The sequence below is a fragment of the Schistocerca cancellata genome, chromosome 8 (genome assembly GCF_023864275.1).
Source record: "Schistocerca cancellata isolate TAMUIC-IGC-003103 chromosome 8, iqSchCanc2.1, whole genome shotgun sequence".
Taxonomy (NCBI): Eukaryota; Metazoa; Arthropoda; class Insecta; order Orthoptera; family Acrididae; genus Schistocerca; species Schistocerca cancellata.
In genome coordinates this window covers 122,532,603-122,551,985 of record NC_064633.1, presented here as the reverse complement: position 1 = coordinate 122,551,985, position 19,383 = coordinate 122,532,603, and the positions used below count along the sequence as shown (strand labels likewise).

General features: G+C 42.7%; 1 protein-coding gene across 1 annotated transcript in view; it reads right to left on the bottom strand.

Annotated features, from left to right (window-relative positions):
* The window catches only part of LOC126095415 (uncharacterized), a 118,978-nt gene that overhangs the window by 87,489 nt on the left and 12,106 nt on the right, over positions 1-19,383 (bottom strand). The window lies entirely within an intron of this gene.

Sequence of the window (19,383 nt, the reverse complement as noted above, 5' to 3'; positions counted from 1 at the left end):
GTTGGAAATGGTGTGTAATACATAGTATCACTTTCGTGCAGTGATGTGTTGCACAAGCACCTACCAAACTGATGAGTGACAACTGCCAACATAAAAAAATTTAGTTAAGTAATGAATCGGCATAGTCTATTGTTCAGAAGTTTGTTTTCTTTATGTGTAGTAGCTAGGGTGGGTGGACATGGTGTACCTGCAAGCCGGAACAATGAGAGCAATCTTACTACATTTACGATACCTGCTGTTTCCGTCATTTATTACATGTTGTCATATCATAGCTTACAGATATGAAGTGAGTCATGGAAGAACAACAGCCATGACAATCCCAAGAGAAAAACTGCTATCTGTATACTAATTCGGTACCTGTTAACTAAGACAAACCATTTTGAACATAGTCCATAGTATTTGTGACTTTCTGAATAAAACTTTTTTACACATGGTCACTGTAATTGAGAGTACTTATACGACACAATGTTCCTGCATCATATTTATTTCGAGAATCTGGATATTAGGTTTTCTCTTATCTTTCACCAATAACTACAGCAGTTTGAGAAATGAGGTGCGATGAGAAATGAGGTGCGACTAAGAGATATTGGCAAGTGTGAAGAAATTACAAGGTGAGCAAGTGAATAATAGGAAACTGTAGCTCCCAAACTTTGCATCCCCACTCGATATCACAATAATCAGTACAGAACATCACATGTGGGGGCCGTGACAGGACCCAGAACAAATGCTGTCGGGGATGAATAAAACTGATGAAGATTATTAATAATAACCAGAAATTTAAATAGTTAAAGAATATTGGTAACTTTTGGACACAGATTTATGCGAGTTGACAGTTGTTGTCCTTAGCAACGGAGGTCAACAACCAAGATTATGATGCAATGCAAAAGCAATTTGTAGCACTGCAACTTAAAAACTTTGAAGTTATCTGAGTCTGATGAATAACTATTAAACCCTCTGACTACAATTACAACAAAGAAAGAAACTGATCCTCGAGTAGTAAGATCTCTTGGAAGGCTTCAATTGCACCATTAGTCCCACAACAAGTTTACAGCAGCCTTGTGAATCACAGTTGCAGCTTATCAACCAACAGTAGTAGCAGCAGCGTCAGCTACATACAATCCAAACATCATATCAATCCAGCTTCCCGTTGGCATCTCAACATGGCAAGCACGCAAGGCCATTTGGTGAGCATTATAAAATCCAATTCGGTTAGTTTCGAATTCTTTTCAATGGTGGAGTTTGTGTTGTGAAGTAAAAACAGCTAGTGAATTCACAACCAGAGTTTTTTAATGTGCCACAGTGCTTTGGCCAGTTTTGTAACAGTATTAATGTAAGTTTAATTACATACATATTATTACAGATATTATATGCCACTGGTGACAAGAAGTATGGATATGGAGGTGCCACAATAGTTTAGAACTTTTAGTGTGTTAGTAAGTGCTAATATATAGAAGTTAACTGCTAGTATAAATAACAGTAAATAAGAATTAAAAAGTGAAATAAGAACATCAAATGCCATGCTCAAGCCAACTGCTGCCACTGTGGTGCCAAATAATACCACACACTAGTGGCACATCAAGTCCCATCACAAAAACAAGAGACTCACAATAAAACATCGCAACTGCAAATGACACTTTCCGTCTTAGTAAGCAGTTACTTCAGTTTGTAATGAAGTCAAAGAGCAATTAGAAGATTTGAATAATGACTTAAAAACAATTACAAGAATTAACTGAGCAGGGGTCTAACATAGTTCACAAACAAATCTTAGGCTGATACGTAAAGTTAAGGGTGTTGGACTAAAGCTATCATTTAGGGATGGCTACTATTTCAGGCTCTACTTTTGCTAGCTTGGAAGAGCATGTAGTTGATTTAATACATCATAAAATACAGGGAAAGACTGAGTCATCTGTTGGTATGCCTCATTCTAAGACAGAAACGGGGGTAGTGGGGAATGAATTACTGAAACTAAGTATAAATAAAGTAACTAAGGAGTCCAATAAGTAAAAATTGGACATATATAAAGATATGGGTAAAATTACTGAGCACCCAAAGAAAGAAGTTTGTGGTAATATTGCCACATAGAAGAAGGTGTAATTAGATGAATGATGAACACACTAACTTCACTTAACGAAGGTTTATTCAGCACTTGCACATACAAGAGTGCAGAGCGAACTGCCTCCGACCAGAACACATACAGTATATATACAGCTACAGAACATTCCAGTACAATGATTCTTGACATTTGTGGATACTTCTAGAATGTACTCAAACTGAATATAGAAATTAAAATTGTACAATCCAGGTGAGTTTTGAACTCATGACCCTCCATGCAACAGTTTAGTATCATAATCACTACACCATGGAGCTACTCAGCTGCTTCTGCGACACTGATCCCTCCTTAAGAAAACAGCATCTCTGTGTTATGTCCTCCTAGTCCGGGAACGAGTCATAGGTCCTGCATAGTCCAACACCTGATGACTGATTCTCGTCCTGGCGGTGATGTTCTTAGAACTTCTTTTTTAGCTACACTCTTCTTCACCTTTCCGCTTGTTGCCTGGAGCTTTGAATTTACTCCGGGTTGTAAGATCCTTATCCGGGTTGCAGGATCCTTATAGGGCTTCATTTGAAGAATGTGGACCATATCTCTGATCTTTCATCTTCTTGTGTGGGGGTCGAAATCTTCAACTTCATAAGTAACATAAGACAACTGTCTTACAACCTTATAAGGTCCAAAGTAGCACCTGAGGAGCTTCTCCGACAGACCAACCTTCTGAACAGGAGTGAAGATCCAGACGAGGTCAGCAGGCTGGTAGACAACAGGGCAGTGGCTTGCATCATATCTTTGGTGATCGTTTTCTTGCACCTGCAGCGTGCAGTCGAGCTAACTGCCAAGCTTCCTCAGCTCTGGTTAACACCCGGCCAATGTAGTCGTCGTCGTCGTCCACATCATCAGGATGCAATGAAAACACAGTGTCAATCATTGAAGTCGCCTCATGCCCACGCACCAGGAAAAAGGGCGAAATCCTGTGGTGTATAGTTTGGCGGTGTTGTAGCACCACCAACTCTATAGAAGGCCCTGGCGCTACGTCATCAGTCGTTAGTGATGTCACAATACCTAGGCGTGCCACATGGCGTATGAGCGTGAGTGGTGGTTGTGCGGTGCCGTTACTTATTGTGTTTTCTCGACTACAGCAGTTATAGTGAGAGTTTTCACCATGGTGTACAAGTGTTGTGTTCCTCGCTGTAACAGGAATTATCCACATGGACCTAAGGCCCCATGTGTTTTCGTTTCCTAACGACAAAGACCTTCATCGCAAGTGGATTGCCGCCATTCACAGGAATGCATTTTCACCAACCAAACATTCCAAAGTAAGTAAATCTGATAGTGTTCCATGTTGTCAGTTTTTACAGTTCTTTATTCTTTATTTATACTTTTTGAAGACCTGTACGATATTGTACCCAGGCACCACTACTGGTTTTGCATTGTCAGTCTTACGTAGTAAATGAATTCTGACCGGTCAGTTCAGCAATTAGTATTCACACTTGAATAGAAGAAATCGTATTTTCTACATTACTTTTTATTTACTCGAAGGCATGATTTATTTGACCTGCATGTAGGCATAGACTGCTTTTCAGAGTAAAGGTCATACAGTTAGCTGTGTTGTGCCAACTCAGATTTTCGCAAAGATTTCCATTGAAAATAATAGTACGATGTGTACATTCAAAGTTATGAGCTCTAATACAATGAAATTAGTGTTCAATTTCAGTCATTATTTTCGAAATTATTTTCAGGTATGTGAACTACATTTTCCAAAAGAGGACGTTCTGAAACAAACAGAGTGCTTTGATCAGAAAACTGGACGGAGAATAGTGGCTCCACTCTACACACCGCGACTTAAGAGGTCAATCTGTGCCATCAATTTTTCCCAACTGCCCTCAATACCTGACAGTGATACAGAATAAACGAGAAGGCCCAGAAGCAAGAAGAACAAGATTGGACAACAGCGCTGTGTCTGCTGCAATATCTGAATCCTTGTGTACCTATAAAATGTTTGAGGAAAGGAGAAGATTCACATTTAGCAAATTTTTGGGCTGTTTGGAACGGGAAACATTTAGTGAATGTTGGACTGTGGTGAAGAAAAAGGAATGTGTATTATTTGATTTTATTGACACTTCAAATTTTGTGCCATTTTTACCAGTGTCCGCTTGTATAACTTGTGATTTAGAGATAAATGTTTTTGAAGAACAAACAGCCTTAAAAACTGTAGGGAGAGTCACATTCTCCCAAAAAAGATTCAGGATATTGGTCAAGTGAATGATATTTTGGAACTACTTCTGTCCGTAAGTGTCAATGTTCAAAGCGCACAGGACAACATTAATATAATCTGTGATGTGTTGCAAAACATTAGTGAAGTTACAGAACAAAAGGAGAGAAATATAGAATTTCTAATGGAACAAGTTAGACCGTTGACTGTAGCCCAAGAATGGTTGAGGTTTTCTGTCCCATATTATTTTCAATTTCCCCACATGCTTATAGGTTTATGAAAAAGTCTCATTACATGTTTGTGTCACATCCTCATACGCTTCAAAAGATATGTTTAAAGTTTGGTGCAAGCCCTCAGAAGGAACAGGTGGAAGATAACTTTCTTGCTTATATTTAACAGAAGTTTAGTTATTTAAAGACAGAGGACCATGTTGTCTCATTAATAATAGATGAGATGCACATCAAACCATACTTGAACTATAAGCGAGGCAATATTCTAGGGACTGCATTCAATGGTGCCACTGCAGCTAGCTCTGCATATGTTTTTATGATCCAGAGCCTTTTGCCTTCATTTAAAGAAGTTGCACATATTTTGCCTGTAAACACTCTTCAGGCATGTGATCTTTTTACACATGTTAAAAATGTTATAACAGGCTTGCACAGTATTGGTTTTAAAGCGATTTGTGTTGTGACTGATAATTCCATAAACAGAAAAGTATGGCATATTTCTCCAACACCACCAAAAACAGAGTGTGATTTATCCCCATCCTTCAGACCGTTGTTCACCATTATTTTTTATCACTGATAGTGTGCATGTGTTGAAATGCATTCGGAAAAATTGCATCAACCAGAAAAGTGCCCAGCAGGTCCTCACATATCCAAATTTTGAAAAGATAGACAAAACTTTGAGATTAAAAGTTGCTTCATTTTCTACTCTGAAGAAACTCCATGCCTTGAAAAGTAAAACAATCATTAAGTACTCTTGTGGCTTGTGTATGAAATCTCTCTGTCCATCAAATTTTGAAAGGCAGAATGTAAAATATGCTTTAAATGTTTTAAATCCGTATGTTGTACAGGGGCTTCTCACTTTAGGCGAGGAATACAACTTGTATGAATATCAGAGTACTGCAGATTTTATTAGTTTAATTGAAAATTGGTGGTCAGTGGTGAAAGTACAAACAAAATACAAAGGTGAACATTTGAAAAATTCACTTAAGCATCCACTGACTGACAGGAAACGAGGATTGGCTAAATGTTTGGGACCAGATGGGGTTAGATTAAATTAGATTAGATTAATACTAGTTCCATGGATCATGAATACGATATTTCATAATGATGTGGAACGAGTCAAATTTTCCAATACATGACATAATTAAGTTAATTTAACAACATACTTAAGTTCATATAACAACTTTTTCATTTTTGTGTTTTTTATTTTTATTTTTTATTTTTTAAATATTTTTTTGTGTTTTTTTTTTAATTTATATCTAAAAATTCCTCTGTGGAGTAGAAGGAGTTGTCATTCAGAAATTCTTTTAATTTCTTCTTAAATACTTGTTGGTTATCTGTCAGACTTGTGATACTACTTGGTAAGTGACCAAAGACTTTAGTGCCAGTATAATTCACCCCTTTCTGTGCCAAAGTTAGATTTAATCTTGAATAGTGAAGATCATCCTTTCTCCTAGTATTGTAGTTATGCACACTGCTATTACTTTTGAATTGGGTTTGGCTGTTAATAACAAATTTCATAAGAGTATATATACTGAGAAGCTACTGTGAATATCCCTAGATCCTTAAATAAATGTCTGCAGGATGATCTTGGGTGGACTCCAGCTATTATTCTGATTACACGCTTTTGTGCAATAAATACTTTATTCCTCAGTGATGAATTACCCCAAAATATGATGCCATATGAAAGCAACGAGTGAAAATAGGCGTAGTAAGCTAATTTACTAAGATGTTTATCACCAAAATTTGCAATGACCCTTATTGCATAAGTAGCTGAACTCAAAAGTTTCAGCAGATCATCAATGTGTTTCTTCCAATTTAATCTCTCATCAAAGGCCACACCTAAAAATTTGGAATATTCTACCTTAGCTATATGCTTCTGATTAAGGTCTATATTTATTAATGGCGTCATACCATTCACTGTACGGAACTGTATGTACTGTGTCTTATCAAAATTCAGTGAGAGTCCGTTTACAAGGAACCACTTAGTAATTTTCTGAAAGACAGTATTGACAATTACATCAGTTAATTCTTGTTTGTCAGGTGTGATAACTATACTTGTATCATCAGCAAAGAGAACTAACTTTGCCTCTTCATGAATATAGAATGGCAAGTCATTAATATATATTAAGAACAACAAAGGACCCAAGACTGACCCTTGTGGAACCCCATTCTTGATAGTTCCCCAGTTTGAGGAATGTGCTGATCTTTGCATAGTATGAGAACTACTTATTTCAACTTTCTGCACTCTTCCAGTTAGGTACGAATTAAACCATTTGTGCACTGTCCTACTCATGCCACAATACTTGAGCTTATCTAGCAGAATTTCATGATTTACACAACCAAAGCCTTTGAGAGATCACAAAAAATCCCAATGGGTGGTGTTCGGTTATTCAGATCATTCAAAATTTGATTGGTGAAAGCATATATGGCATTTTCTGTTGAAAAACCTTTCTGGAAACCAAACTGACATTTTGTTAGTACTTCATTGTTACAGATATGTGAAGCTACTCTTGAATACATTACTTTCTCAAAAATTTTGGAGCTATTACACAGGAGGCTGAGAATCTTACTTATCTGTTGAGAACAAGCTTTTAGTATTTTGCTGAAAATGCCATCAATTCCATGTGAGTTTTTGCTTTTAAGCAAGTTTATTATTTTCCTAATTTCAGAGGGAGAAGTGGGTGAGATTTCAATTGTATCAAATTGCATAGGTATGGCCTCTTCCATTAACAGCCTAGCATCTTCTAATGAACACCTGGATCCTACTATATCCACAACATTTAGAAAATGATTATTAAAAATATTTTCAACTTCTGACTTTTTGTTCGTAAACTTTTCATTCAATTTGATGGTAATACTGTCTTCCTGTGCTCTTGGTTGACCTGTTTCTCTTTTAATAATATTCCAAATTGTTTTAATTTTACTATCAGAGTTGCTGATTTCAGACATGATACACATACTTCTGGATTTTTTAATAACTTTTCTTAATATAACACAGTAGTTTTTATAATGTTTGATAGTTTCTGGGTCACTACCCTTAAAGTATAACTGCCTTACACGAGACACCCACAGGGCACTATCAAACGCCACTCATGGTCTAATTGAAATGACCAAGTACTGTATTAATGAACTTGGCTTCAAGTACTTTTCACCAGGTAAAATACAGACAGATGCTCTTGAGGCAAGGTTTGGCAATTACAGAACATATGCAGGTTTGCAATACTCAGTATCATAAAGACAAGTCTTTGAAACTGAATATAAGGTAAGACTTCAACACCTTCTTCCATTGCAATCCAGTTTCTTTGGGAATGTAACTGTTTCTCTTGCAAATACTGATGAAAAAATCTCCCTACATTTCCAGTTGATCTGGAAACCACTACTGGATCATCTACATCAACTGTTAGTGACAATTCGTATTGAATGAATACCTACAGATGTAAAGGAGGTTGAGAAACTGCTTCCTCTTCTTACATATTTGTCTGGATACTGTACGTGGTAGGTTGTTTGAGGTTTAAGGGACCAAACAGCAAGGTCATCAGTCTCTTGTTTCAAATATGGTCCATTCCGCTAATGGGACATCTCAGGAAAGTCAGAACAATAAAAGGGAAAAGCTAAAAACGTAAAAGGGCAGGCATGTTGTCAATGGTAAAAACAAAATGAGGGAAGTCAGCAAGAGAATGAACCCAACGCTATGCTGAAGCAGCATAGGCAAAACCACCTGTGACTTAAAAGGTGCAACTGCTAGAATGTAGAAGCACATATGGGAAAACGAGACTAACCAATCCTTAAAAAAGGGTAAAAACAGAGTAAAAGGAGAAGAAAAGAGGATCTCGGCCAGGGAGGTGAATCGGGACTCTCCGAACACGGTTTACAGTGGGAGACACCCAAACACTCACCGCCCTGCCCCAACACCAGAGAGAGATTAAAAACCTTAAAACTTAGAATAAAAACCACTTTCCCGCAGGAAACCGAGAACCAGAGAGACCATCCGGGAATCGTCAGCCAACATCAAAGGTAAATTGTGGGGGAGTCTGTACTTAGCACGCAGAGCCGAAAGAAGGGGGCATTCAACCAAAATGTGGGCTACTGACTGGAAGGCTCCACAACCACAAAGTGGGGGTGGCTCATCACGCAAAAGAAAACCATGGGTCAGCCTGGTATGGCCAATGCAGAGACGACACAGTGTGGTCGAGTCCTTTCAGGAGAGGCGAAAGGAAGAACACCACGGGCCTGGTGTCACCTTAATCGCACGAAGTTTATTAGACAGGGGAGTACCCTCCCAAGAATTGGCCCGTGACTGTGCGAAGTGGGATTTGATGTGAAGCCGTAAATCCGCTGCAGGAAGGGTTACAGAAAACGGGGGTAAGTGACTGCTCCCCCAGCCAAACGATCAGCAAGCTCATTACCCGGGATACCCACATGGCCAGGGACCCAAAGGAAGTCAATGGAACAAGCAGCATGGTGAATATCAGCGAAATGGTCATGGATGGCAGAGACCAACGGGTGGTGCGAAAAACACCGGTCAATAGCAAGAAGGCCACTCATCGATTCTGTACATAACAAAATGCGGTTGTGTTGGAACTGTTTAACAAAGGTAAGGGCCTGGGAAATTGGCATCAATTCTGCAGTAAACACCCCACTTGTAGGTGGCAGCAGATGATTTTCCATTCCAACAGAGGACGTGAAGGCATACCCCACATGATCAGCAGATTTAGAGCCATCAGTGTAAAAAAACAACAGCATCCCGAAACTCCAATAAAACTTGGCGGAAAAAGGAACGGAACACCACCGGGGGGTGGAATCTTTCAGACCTCGGCGGAGATCCATTCGAAGTCGAGGCCGTGGAACTAACCAAGGGGGGGGGGGGGGGGGGGGGGGGGGGGGGGAGCGAGGAAGACAGGACAAAGAAGGAAGATGAAAATCACGGCAAAGAGACGCAAGGCGGAGCCCAACCGGTAAACCCGCCCGTGGGTGGGAGTCGGGTGGGCGACGTCCATGGTCTGGGAACAGGATAGAATAGGAAGGATGAGTGGGAGAGGAACGGATAGCGAGTGCATAAGACACCAGAAGCTGGGACCACCCAAGAGAAAGAGGGGAGGGGGATCCCAGCTTCTACCAGGAGACTATCAACAGGGCTAGTAGGAAAGACACCGGTGGCCAAACAGATACCACGATGGTGGACTGGATCCAGCATGTGCAGTGTGGAAGGAGCAGCTGAACCATAAACTTGACAACCATAGTCCAAGCGAGACAGAACTAGAGTACGATAAAGACGGAGGAGGAGAGAACGGTCCGTACCCCAAGAGGAGTGGGCAAGGAAGCGAAGGACATTGAGTTTACGGAAACATCCTACCTTCAGGAGTCTGATATGGGGCAGCCAAGTGAGCTTGTTGTCGAAAAGAAGACCCAGGAAACAAAACCGTGGGACCACAGGCAATCGTTGTGCATCAAGATAGAGCTCTGGATCAGGGTGGATCGGAGTATGGCGACAGAAGTGGACTACCCACGATTCTGAAGGAGAGAATTGAAACCCGTGTGAGAGTGTCCATGCAGAGGCATGCCGTATAGCTCCCTGGAGCTGCCGTTCTGCAAATGCCATTGAGGAGGAACTAACCCAAATGCAGAAATCATCCACATACAGGGCAGGGGCAACCAAGGGACCGACAGAGGCCACAAGTCCATCGATAGCAATGAGGAAAAGAAGGACACTCAAGACAGAACCCTGCGGGATGCCCATCTTCTGGGTCCATGGAGAACAAAAAACAGTACCAACTCGAACTCTGAATGACCAATGGAACAGGATCTGGTGGATAAAAATCGGGAGTGGGCCCCGAAGACCCCACTGATAAAGGGTAAGTAAGATGTGATGGCGCCAGGCCATGTCATAGGCCTTGCGAAGGTCAAAAAACACTGCAACCAAATGGCGGCGCTGGGAAAAAGCCTGCCGAACTGCGGATTCCAAGCAAAGTAAATGATTGATTGGAGACCGTCCCTCTCGAAAGCCACACTGGTAAGGGGACAATAGATCCCAAGATTCGAGGACCCAATTGAGCCAACGGGCTACCATCCGTGCAAGTAACTTACAAACAACATTGGTCAAACTAATTGGCCGATAGCTGTCAACAGAGAGGGGGTTCTTACCAGGCTTAAGGACAGGAACCACGATGCTATCCCTCCACTGAGAAGGGAAGTCACCCTGGAGCCATATACGGTTAAACACCCAAAGAAGATGTTGCCGTTGTGGAGAACTGAGACGTTGAAGCAGTTGGTTATGAATGGAATTTGGGCCAGGGGCCGTATCATGAGAAGAAGATAGAGCAGAAAGAAATTCCCATTCAGTAAAAGGTTCGTTGTAAGATTCTGACTCACAAGGGGTGAAACATAAGGTGGAAGCTTCAGCCCGCTGTTTTTGGTGAAGGAAAGCAGCTGGATAGGAGGCTGATGCTGATGCCACTGCAAAATGGGTCGCAAGATGTTCTGCAAGAACTAATGGGTCCGTACAAAGGCCATCTGGGAGGTGAAGGCCTGGGAGGGTGGACTGCTGATGGCAACCTTGGAGAGAGCGAAGTGTAGCCCATACCTGTGACAGAGGGACAGTAGAACCAAGGGAAGAAACGAATCGTTCCCAACATATTCGCTTGCTCTGTTTGATTAAATAACGGGCTTTAGCGTGGAGGGGTTTAAAGGTAGTAAGGCTGGCTACGGATGGGTGCCTCTTACAGTGTTGCAAAGCTCGACGACGATCACGGATGGCAATGGCAATGGCCGTACTCCACCATGGGACTTGCCGGTGACGAAATGGCCCAGATGAGCGCGGGACAGCAAGGCTAGCAGCGCGAACAATCGCGCCAAACACGTCACGTAGGACGTCATCAATAAAACCCGACAAAGAGGGAGAAAACACGACCTGTGCAGTGTATAGAGGCCAATCAGCACGTTGGAAAGACCAACGAGTTAACCTGTCCATCGGGGAGCGGGAAGGGAGCGAGATAATCAACGGGAAATGGTAACTATCACAAAGGTCGTCGTGTGGCGACCAGTGTAATGAAGGGAGGAGAGAGGGAGAAGAAAGAGAAAGATCAATGGCAGAAAAGGTACCATGACCGGCACTGAAATGAGTAGGGGAGCCATCATCAAGAAGGAACAAGTTGTGGTCTGCAATAAATCGATCTATAAGAAGACCTCGTCTAGATGGAAAGGCACTGCCCCACAAGGGATGATGAGCATTAAAATCCCCAAGGAGGAGGAAGGGAGGAGGAAGTTGCTGAAGAAGGGCAGTTAAGGCAGCAGGTGTAAGAGTCCTGTCAGGAGGGAGATAAAGATTGCAAACTGTGACCGCAGAGTCTAAGTGGACCCTAACAGCAACCACTTCCAATATAGTTTGAAGAGGAATCCACGTGCTAGCAATGTCTGTACGGACCAATGTACAAACGCCACCAGAAGCCCGCAGGGGTCCGACCCGATTTCGACAGAAAACACGGAACCCATGGAGGGTCGGTGAGTAAGCATCATTAAAATGAGATTCCTGGAGAACCACACAAGCTGCAGAGTAGGACGAAAGAAGGGATTTAAATTCCAGAAGGTGACGATAGTATCCATTACAATTCCATTGGAGAACCACAGAACGATGATTTAAATGGGGGCTGAACACGCTAAAGCCAGTCATACCGCCGGGTCCCCACCCTGTGACCGACGAGGAGGGGGCGACATCCATGAACGACAGGTCAGAATCCGGTTGTGAAGTCGGGGAAGGGACCTCCGGTGACACCAGAGGCTCTTTGTCCCAGGACTTATGTTTCTTCTTCTTTTCAGGCTGAGATTGAGGAGGGCTGTGTGGCATAAAGGAGCCAGCTGCAGCAAGATCAGGAACAGAAAGAGACTGGGCGACCTGGGGGCTGACAGACCACGGCTCTCGCGGTCGTCGCGCGGCAGCAGACCTTTGGCCTGGAAGGTGCCGGGAAGGGGCATCCCGGGAGAGGCGCCCTTGAGCGGCAGACGCCGAAGGAGTGGGACACTTCTCCGGCTGGGGAGGGGGAGCAGCGCCCAGAGGAGAAGGTGTGGGAGCCGGAGGGGAGGGGGGGAGGAGAGGGGTCTGGAATGGGAGTAAGGAAGGGGAGGGGGAAGGGGGGAAGATGTAACAAGGCGTAACTAGATGTCATGGACACAGGGTGGACGTGAATATTTCTTACGGGCCTCTGTGTAGGTTAAATGATCGAGGGACTTATACTCCTGTATGTTCTTTTCCTTCTTATATACTGGGCAATCTGGTGAACGTGGAGAATGACTACCATGACAATTTACACACACAGGAGGGGGAACACAGGGACTCCCCTCATGGAGTGAACGTCCACAGTCACCACAGAGAGGAGCCTGTGAACAGCGGGAAGACATGTGTCCAAAACGCAAGCACTTAAAACACCTCATAGGAGGTGGGATGTACAGCTTCACATCACATCGATAAACCATAATCATAACTTTCTCAGGGAGGGTATCCCTTCAAAGGCCAGGATAAAGGCACCAGTATCAATGCGATTGTCTTTAGGACACTTCTGAACAGGCCGAACAAAGTGAACACCCCGCCATCTGAGATTGTTCCGAAGTTCCTCATCAGTTTGAAGGATGAGGTCCCTGTGAAAAATCACACCTTGCACCATATTTAGAGACTGGTGCGGGGTAATAGACACAGGAATTGTGCCAAGATGGGTACAGGCACGAAGGGCCGCAGATTGGGCAGCCGAAGCAGTTTTGATCAGCAACGAACACGACTGCATCTTGCTCAGGGAGTCCACTTCGCCAAACTTGTCTTCAATGTGTTCCACAAAGAATAAAGGTTTGGTATTGGTGAAAGTATCTCCATCAGTCCTGGTGCAAACTAGATAACGTGGGAAAGGTTTCGCCCCTAGCCGATGGGCCTGACCCTCTTCCCGGGGGGTAGCCATGGAAGGGAAGGCCGAAGGGGCAAGAGAAGCAGCACTTGAGGAATCAGTTCCACGCAGAGAGACGGCCACAGAAGATCGGCCAGAGTCCTGGACCCGTATGCGTTTCATTTGCATAGCGTCCGCCCTGATACCACTCACTCCGAACAGGGGCTCTCCTCACGGGCGCCACCCAGCCACAGCAAGGGCCGTCTGGCATGGCGGCCATTGCCGGGAGTTCCGATGCTCCAGGATGACAAGCAACCACTCCAAGGCATGCATGAGGAGGTCACAGCTCAGGTATCAGAAGTGTGATCCCCGTGTGTTCAGGGGGCTCAACCAAAAGCGTACATAACGACCCCACCACACGGGCTGGCTACCGTGCTGGCTATGCACCCTAGCATCAGACAACATGAAAGAAAAGGTGGAATGTACTAGGAGGGTGCACGTCGGAGACACTAGGTAAGGTGCTCTTCCCCAAATGGCTCCCACTACGGAGGAGAAATTTTGTAATGGAGGTCAAACCCCAGAGGGGGACCAAGGAATGCCAAAAGGAGGAGATGAGTACGCAACAAAGCCGAATTGTAAAACCAACAGACCCAGGAGGATAATGGGGGCCAACATAAGCAAGGACACCAAGAGAGGGAGAGGAGAGGGCGACGGGAAAGGAGCAAGGAGTGGAAAGGAGGGGAAGGGGAAGGAAATGCAGCCCTGGAGAGAAAGAAGGCTGCAATAGCTCGGGGCCCCGTGCTCACCACGCACGTATCCACAAAAGAGTTGTGGACCCGCTGGGGCTGATACTGTACGTGGATTGCTTTAAAGAGACTTAAGTGAGAATTTTGTACTTTAGTCATGGTTTTGGACAGGGAAGCATTGCCTGAAGATAGTGCTTGTAATAATAGCAGCTATGGACAGGGGAGGCCTGCTGTACCCACACATATGGTGAATGCTGTCATGTACAACTACATAACAGTACAGAAGCTAACTGAAAGTAGCAGAGAGACTGAATTCCTGAGACACAGCAATCAGAGAGGACTTGTAATTAATTTGACAACTAACAGGGTAAACACATTAGGTTTCATCCTACCACACTTCACTTGTAAAAAAGGACATTCTAAAGATAGAGTACTAAGTGAGCTGTCACTTGTTTCTACAAATATTCTCCTCAATGATTATGTGAAGAAAATTGATGCTATGAATGTAATTGTAATTGTGTTATTATTATTAAAACAAAAGGAAATTGCTTTTAATTTTTTTTTCTAAACTCTTACCACTCAGGGCACTGAAAATGTCATAGATGGATAGAAGATTATGTTAAATATTTGTAAATGAGTGGCAGGTCAAAAGTTGAAATTTATTTGAAGTACTAGGACAAACAAATGTCTGCTTCTCTTTTACAGAAATGATTATTGTCCTCACAGACAAGAAAATGAAACTTATGCTGTACTACACCATAAGTGTTCAACACATACTGTTCAAGCAGTACAGTATGCAATTCATTAATTCCCTTGTCAAAGCATATACTGCCATGTTTAAATTTCATAGTCCAACACCAACAGAGCTGTTGCTGTTTATACATTATTAATACATTTTATAAGGAAGTTAGTGTATACTGTGTTGTTTCTGCAATACACTATGGCCACAATTAGTGTACTTCTGAACTTAAATTTCCACCTGTTTTAAGGACTGACATACAAGAACAACTTCATGGCCCAGCACCAACAGAATTCGTGGTTCTTTACCTTATTTGTACATCTGAGGAAGTTACGTTTGTACTGGGTTGCTTTTACAAGAAACTGAACATATTGGTGCTCTTCTTTAGGTATCTTGGTTGACTATGGGATGAGGAGCACTGAATGTTAATGAATAATCAAATATTTTGCGATTGTACATGTTGGGGGAAGAGTTGGGGGACAGAAAAAGAAGCTAGAGAGAGATACTCGTTTTATCAAATAAAATTTTATCATCTTATAAACTTTCTCCTTTCAGTTGCAAGAGGGGAATATTTATCTTTTCTAATGTGCATGTTTAAAAATGTTTAAGCTCAGCAGTATTTTCGATGTAAGAAGCTATTTTGTTTCCTGTTTAGAATTCCTTTCGTTGAAAACAATTGTGATCTAATGACTGGCAACAGTTGGACATTTACACATGTAAATTAGTCCACATTTCCAGTGATGATGTCAAACGAAAATAAATAAATAATAAATAAATAAATAAATAAATAAATAAAAGAAACTAATTCATTGTAAGGGGGTTGGGTTAAGTTTTCATAACAAAATGGATTAAGTAAATATAGTTACTTGAATGTAAAATTTCCAAAGCTTGCGGTGGGGCAAAGCATCTTCTCATACTGATTTACATTTGTTTCAACAGGATTCAGTAATACAGAACTATGATCTTCATTTGTAGCTTTACAATAGTAAGAAAATCTTTCATCTAAATAAAACTGCAGAATCCAAAACAATACCAAACATTTTGTCCAAAAATAAGAGATTTATAATGATAATCACGCCCGGGTATTTCTGCCTGCAACAGACCTGGCGTTCGCTGTGCCTAGCTGATGTGACGTCACGAACAAGTGCCGAGGCCTTCCTTTGAGTGGGTGTTGGTTGTAGGCAAACGTCATGAAAGATAGCACATTAGCCCAGTTGCTCTGCTCAACAGTCATGGGACTCGATTGAAAAACTTTCCCTCGATCCATAATTAATGACCTTGGGGCACAGTGTTTTAATACAATGTCTTCCACAATGAATTTGGGTACCTTGGATGCTTCAGCTGTTTTCACGCCTTTTCTAATGGCACAGCGTGTCAGATAATCAGTGCAAACAATAATCCATCTATTGCCACTAGCAGACATTGGAAATCATTCAAGGAGTTCAATCCCAACATGCTGGAAAGGCGTTTCGGATGGTGGAATTGGTACGAGTCGGCCAGGTGGTTTCTAAGGAACTGCCTTTCTCCTCTGGCACTCTCGACAGTGTGACACACACTGGCAGACACTCCTAAATAAACATGGCCAGAAAAGTCTCTTGCAGATTCTATCATATGTCTTAACGAATCCTAGATGTCTGGCATCAGGTGTGTCATGGAATTTCTGTAAAACATCAAAGCGCATGTGTTTAGGAATCACTGGTAGCCACCTCTTCCCAAACGGATTAAAGTTTTTCTTGTAAAGTAATCCATTAACTACCTTAAATTGTCCTTTCACATCCTCTGACCGATTTAAGGTAAACATAATTTGCGATATCTTGGTGTCATTCTTCTGTTCAGCAGACAGATCCTGGAGGGCAGTGAGACAGTCACAATTTTCATCAAAGTCTTGATGGTCTTGCACAGGGATTCTTGAGAGACAGTCGGCACCTTGGTGTTCTCTTCCACTTTCGTACACTATGGTCGTACTCTTGAAGACGTAGTGCCCACCTGGCGAGTTGTCCTGTTGGATCCATAAGACCTGTTGGCCAATGAAATGAATGATGGTCTGTAACAACTGTGAATGGCCTTCCATAGAGATACTGTCAAAATTTGCACATGGCCCTGGTCACAGGAAGACATTCTCCTTCTGTAGTTGAATAGTTTCTCTTGGCTTTTGTAAGTGTCCTAGAAGCATAGGATATAACCTTCTCTTTTCCATCGGAAATTTGCATCAGAACACAACGATCCCATACCCACTGGCATCTGTGTGTAGTTCTGCAGGTGCTCTCTCATCATGCAGACTAAGTACTGGGTCGTTCAGTCAGAGCTTTTTGCAGCACATAGAAAGAATCTTGTTGAGCAATAAGAACATAATGTGAGGAAGTTTCTCACATATCTAATACTTTTAGGAATAGGAAATTTCATTATAGATCTCATCTTTTCTGGGTCTGGCCACAAACCTTCGTTTGGCACAAGGTGACCAAGCATTTTGATTTCTTTTGCTCCAAAGAGACACTTTCTTGGATTAAGTTTATGTCCGCCTTGTTGGAGACACTTAAGAATGGCCCTCAGTCCTTTTAGATGTTCATCAAATGTCTGTGAGAACAGTATACCTTAAACTCATATAGGCCCTCAGGGGTGATGAATGCAGTTTTCTCACAATCAGCCTCATGTATTTCGATTTGACAGTATCCCGAGTACATGTCCATGGTTGATAAAAACTTAGCCCCCTTCAGACAATCTAGTGTATCATCAATTTGTGGAAGAGAGTCAATGTCCTTTTTAGTAATCTTATTAAGCTTCCTGTAGTCAACACAGAAGCACCAACTGCCATCCTTCTTCCTGACGAGAACCACTGGTGAGGACCATGGGATCTGTGTCTGCTGAATGGTATCATTCATCATTATTTTCTCTACCTCGTCATGAATTATTCAACGTTCCTTTGCTGACACACGGTATGCTCTCTGTCTTATCGGTTGATGGTCTCCAGTGCTACCCCGGTGCTTCACTGTCGATTTGTCTGTTTTTGCTCTTCACCTGCGGACTGAAGCAATCAGAGAACTCTTGAAGAATGGCAAGTAGCTCCTTCTGTTGTTCCTTAGTGAGGTCTGGTGATAGTCAAGCTTGTGGTAACACTAATTTCGCCCACAGACGCAGCATGTGAGGTTTCTGTGACACTCAGTTATTCTTCAATTAACAGTTCAGTGTTTGCTATGCACATGTGTCTTGGAATGATCTGCAGTTGTCGGTGACAGTTAACTATCCACAATTCACCGAATCCGTTCTTAAACGAGATGACAGAGGCTGGGATGACCAAGTGATTCTTCAGTGGTATGCTTCTCTTACATTCCACTACAAGATCCATGGGTTGATGCATGGCATGACACATGGCAGTTACCTTTCTAGCACTGACTGCAGCAAAGATCACATCCTTCAGCACACAGTCTCCACACACTCGGATGCGCATATTCCTGTCCACAGTATCTCTTCTCGTCTAGCATAATCTTAGAGTGACAACAATCTAAAATTGCCTGAGAAGCATTCAAAAAGTCCCATCCGAGAGTGACTTCACGACTACACTCTTCAAAGACGACGAATTCTAAGGATTGCGTATGGCCACTTATACCCACATGAATGGTACACCTTCCTGTAGGTTTTACATATTTCCCATTAGCCACCTTCAGCAGAGATGTTTTGTTGTCAATGAATACGGTTTTCTGCAACTGGCAACGGTATATCTCCGAAATGACTGAATGTGAAGCTCCAGAGTCCACAAGAGCTTGGGCTGGTTGGCCATCCATGAGGATATCAATGTAGTTTCCTATCATTTTTGTATTGATTGACGGTGGAGGATATTTCTCTTCAGTGGTCTCATCTCAAAGGAAAGTCGCACCCTATAGTTTTCCAGGTTGCAGTGGTTAGGTGATCGGCTGGAGCTTCTAAAGAGCGATGGAGACCTCGATCAGCATGTTGGGGAGCGTCCTCTCCAGTGGCTAGCTTGCGGCGATGGTGACCTATGTCGTCCTGCACCCAGATCATCTTGTTAATCTTCTAGGATCAACTATTTTACACAGCTCCTAGACATCTTGAATGTAGGATGCTGTAATTCATGCTGGACGCTGTGCCCTGCACTTTAATTTACCTTCAGCCTAGCACTTCTGTCATCGTGTGTCACCGTAATATTTGTGCAGTTCTGCCTGGAATACTTCCCAGTTTGTGAACTTCTCCTTGTTGTTTTCATACCATTGCTTGGCAGTGCCCTCCAAGTAGAAAAATACGTTAGCCAAACACATGGGCCGGCCGCTGTGGCCCAGCAGTTCTAGGCACTTCAGTCTGGAACTGCGGGACCGCTACAGTCACAGGTTCGAATTCTGCTCCGGGCATGGATGTGTGTGATGTCCTTAGGTTAGTTAGGTTTAAGTAGTTCTACGTTCTAGGGGACTGATAACCTCAGATGCTAAGTCCCATTGTGCTCAGAGCCATTTGAACCAAACACATAGTGTCATCCCGTTTGTTAAATTCGGCTATACACTCATATACCTTCAGCCACTTGTTTGCATA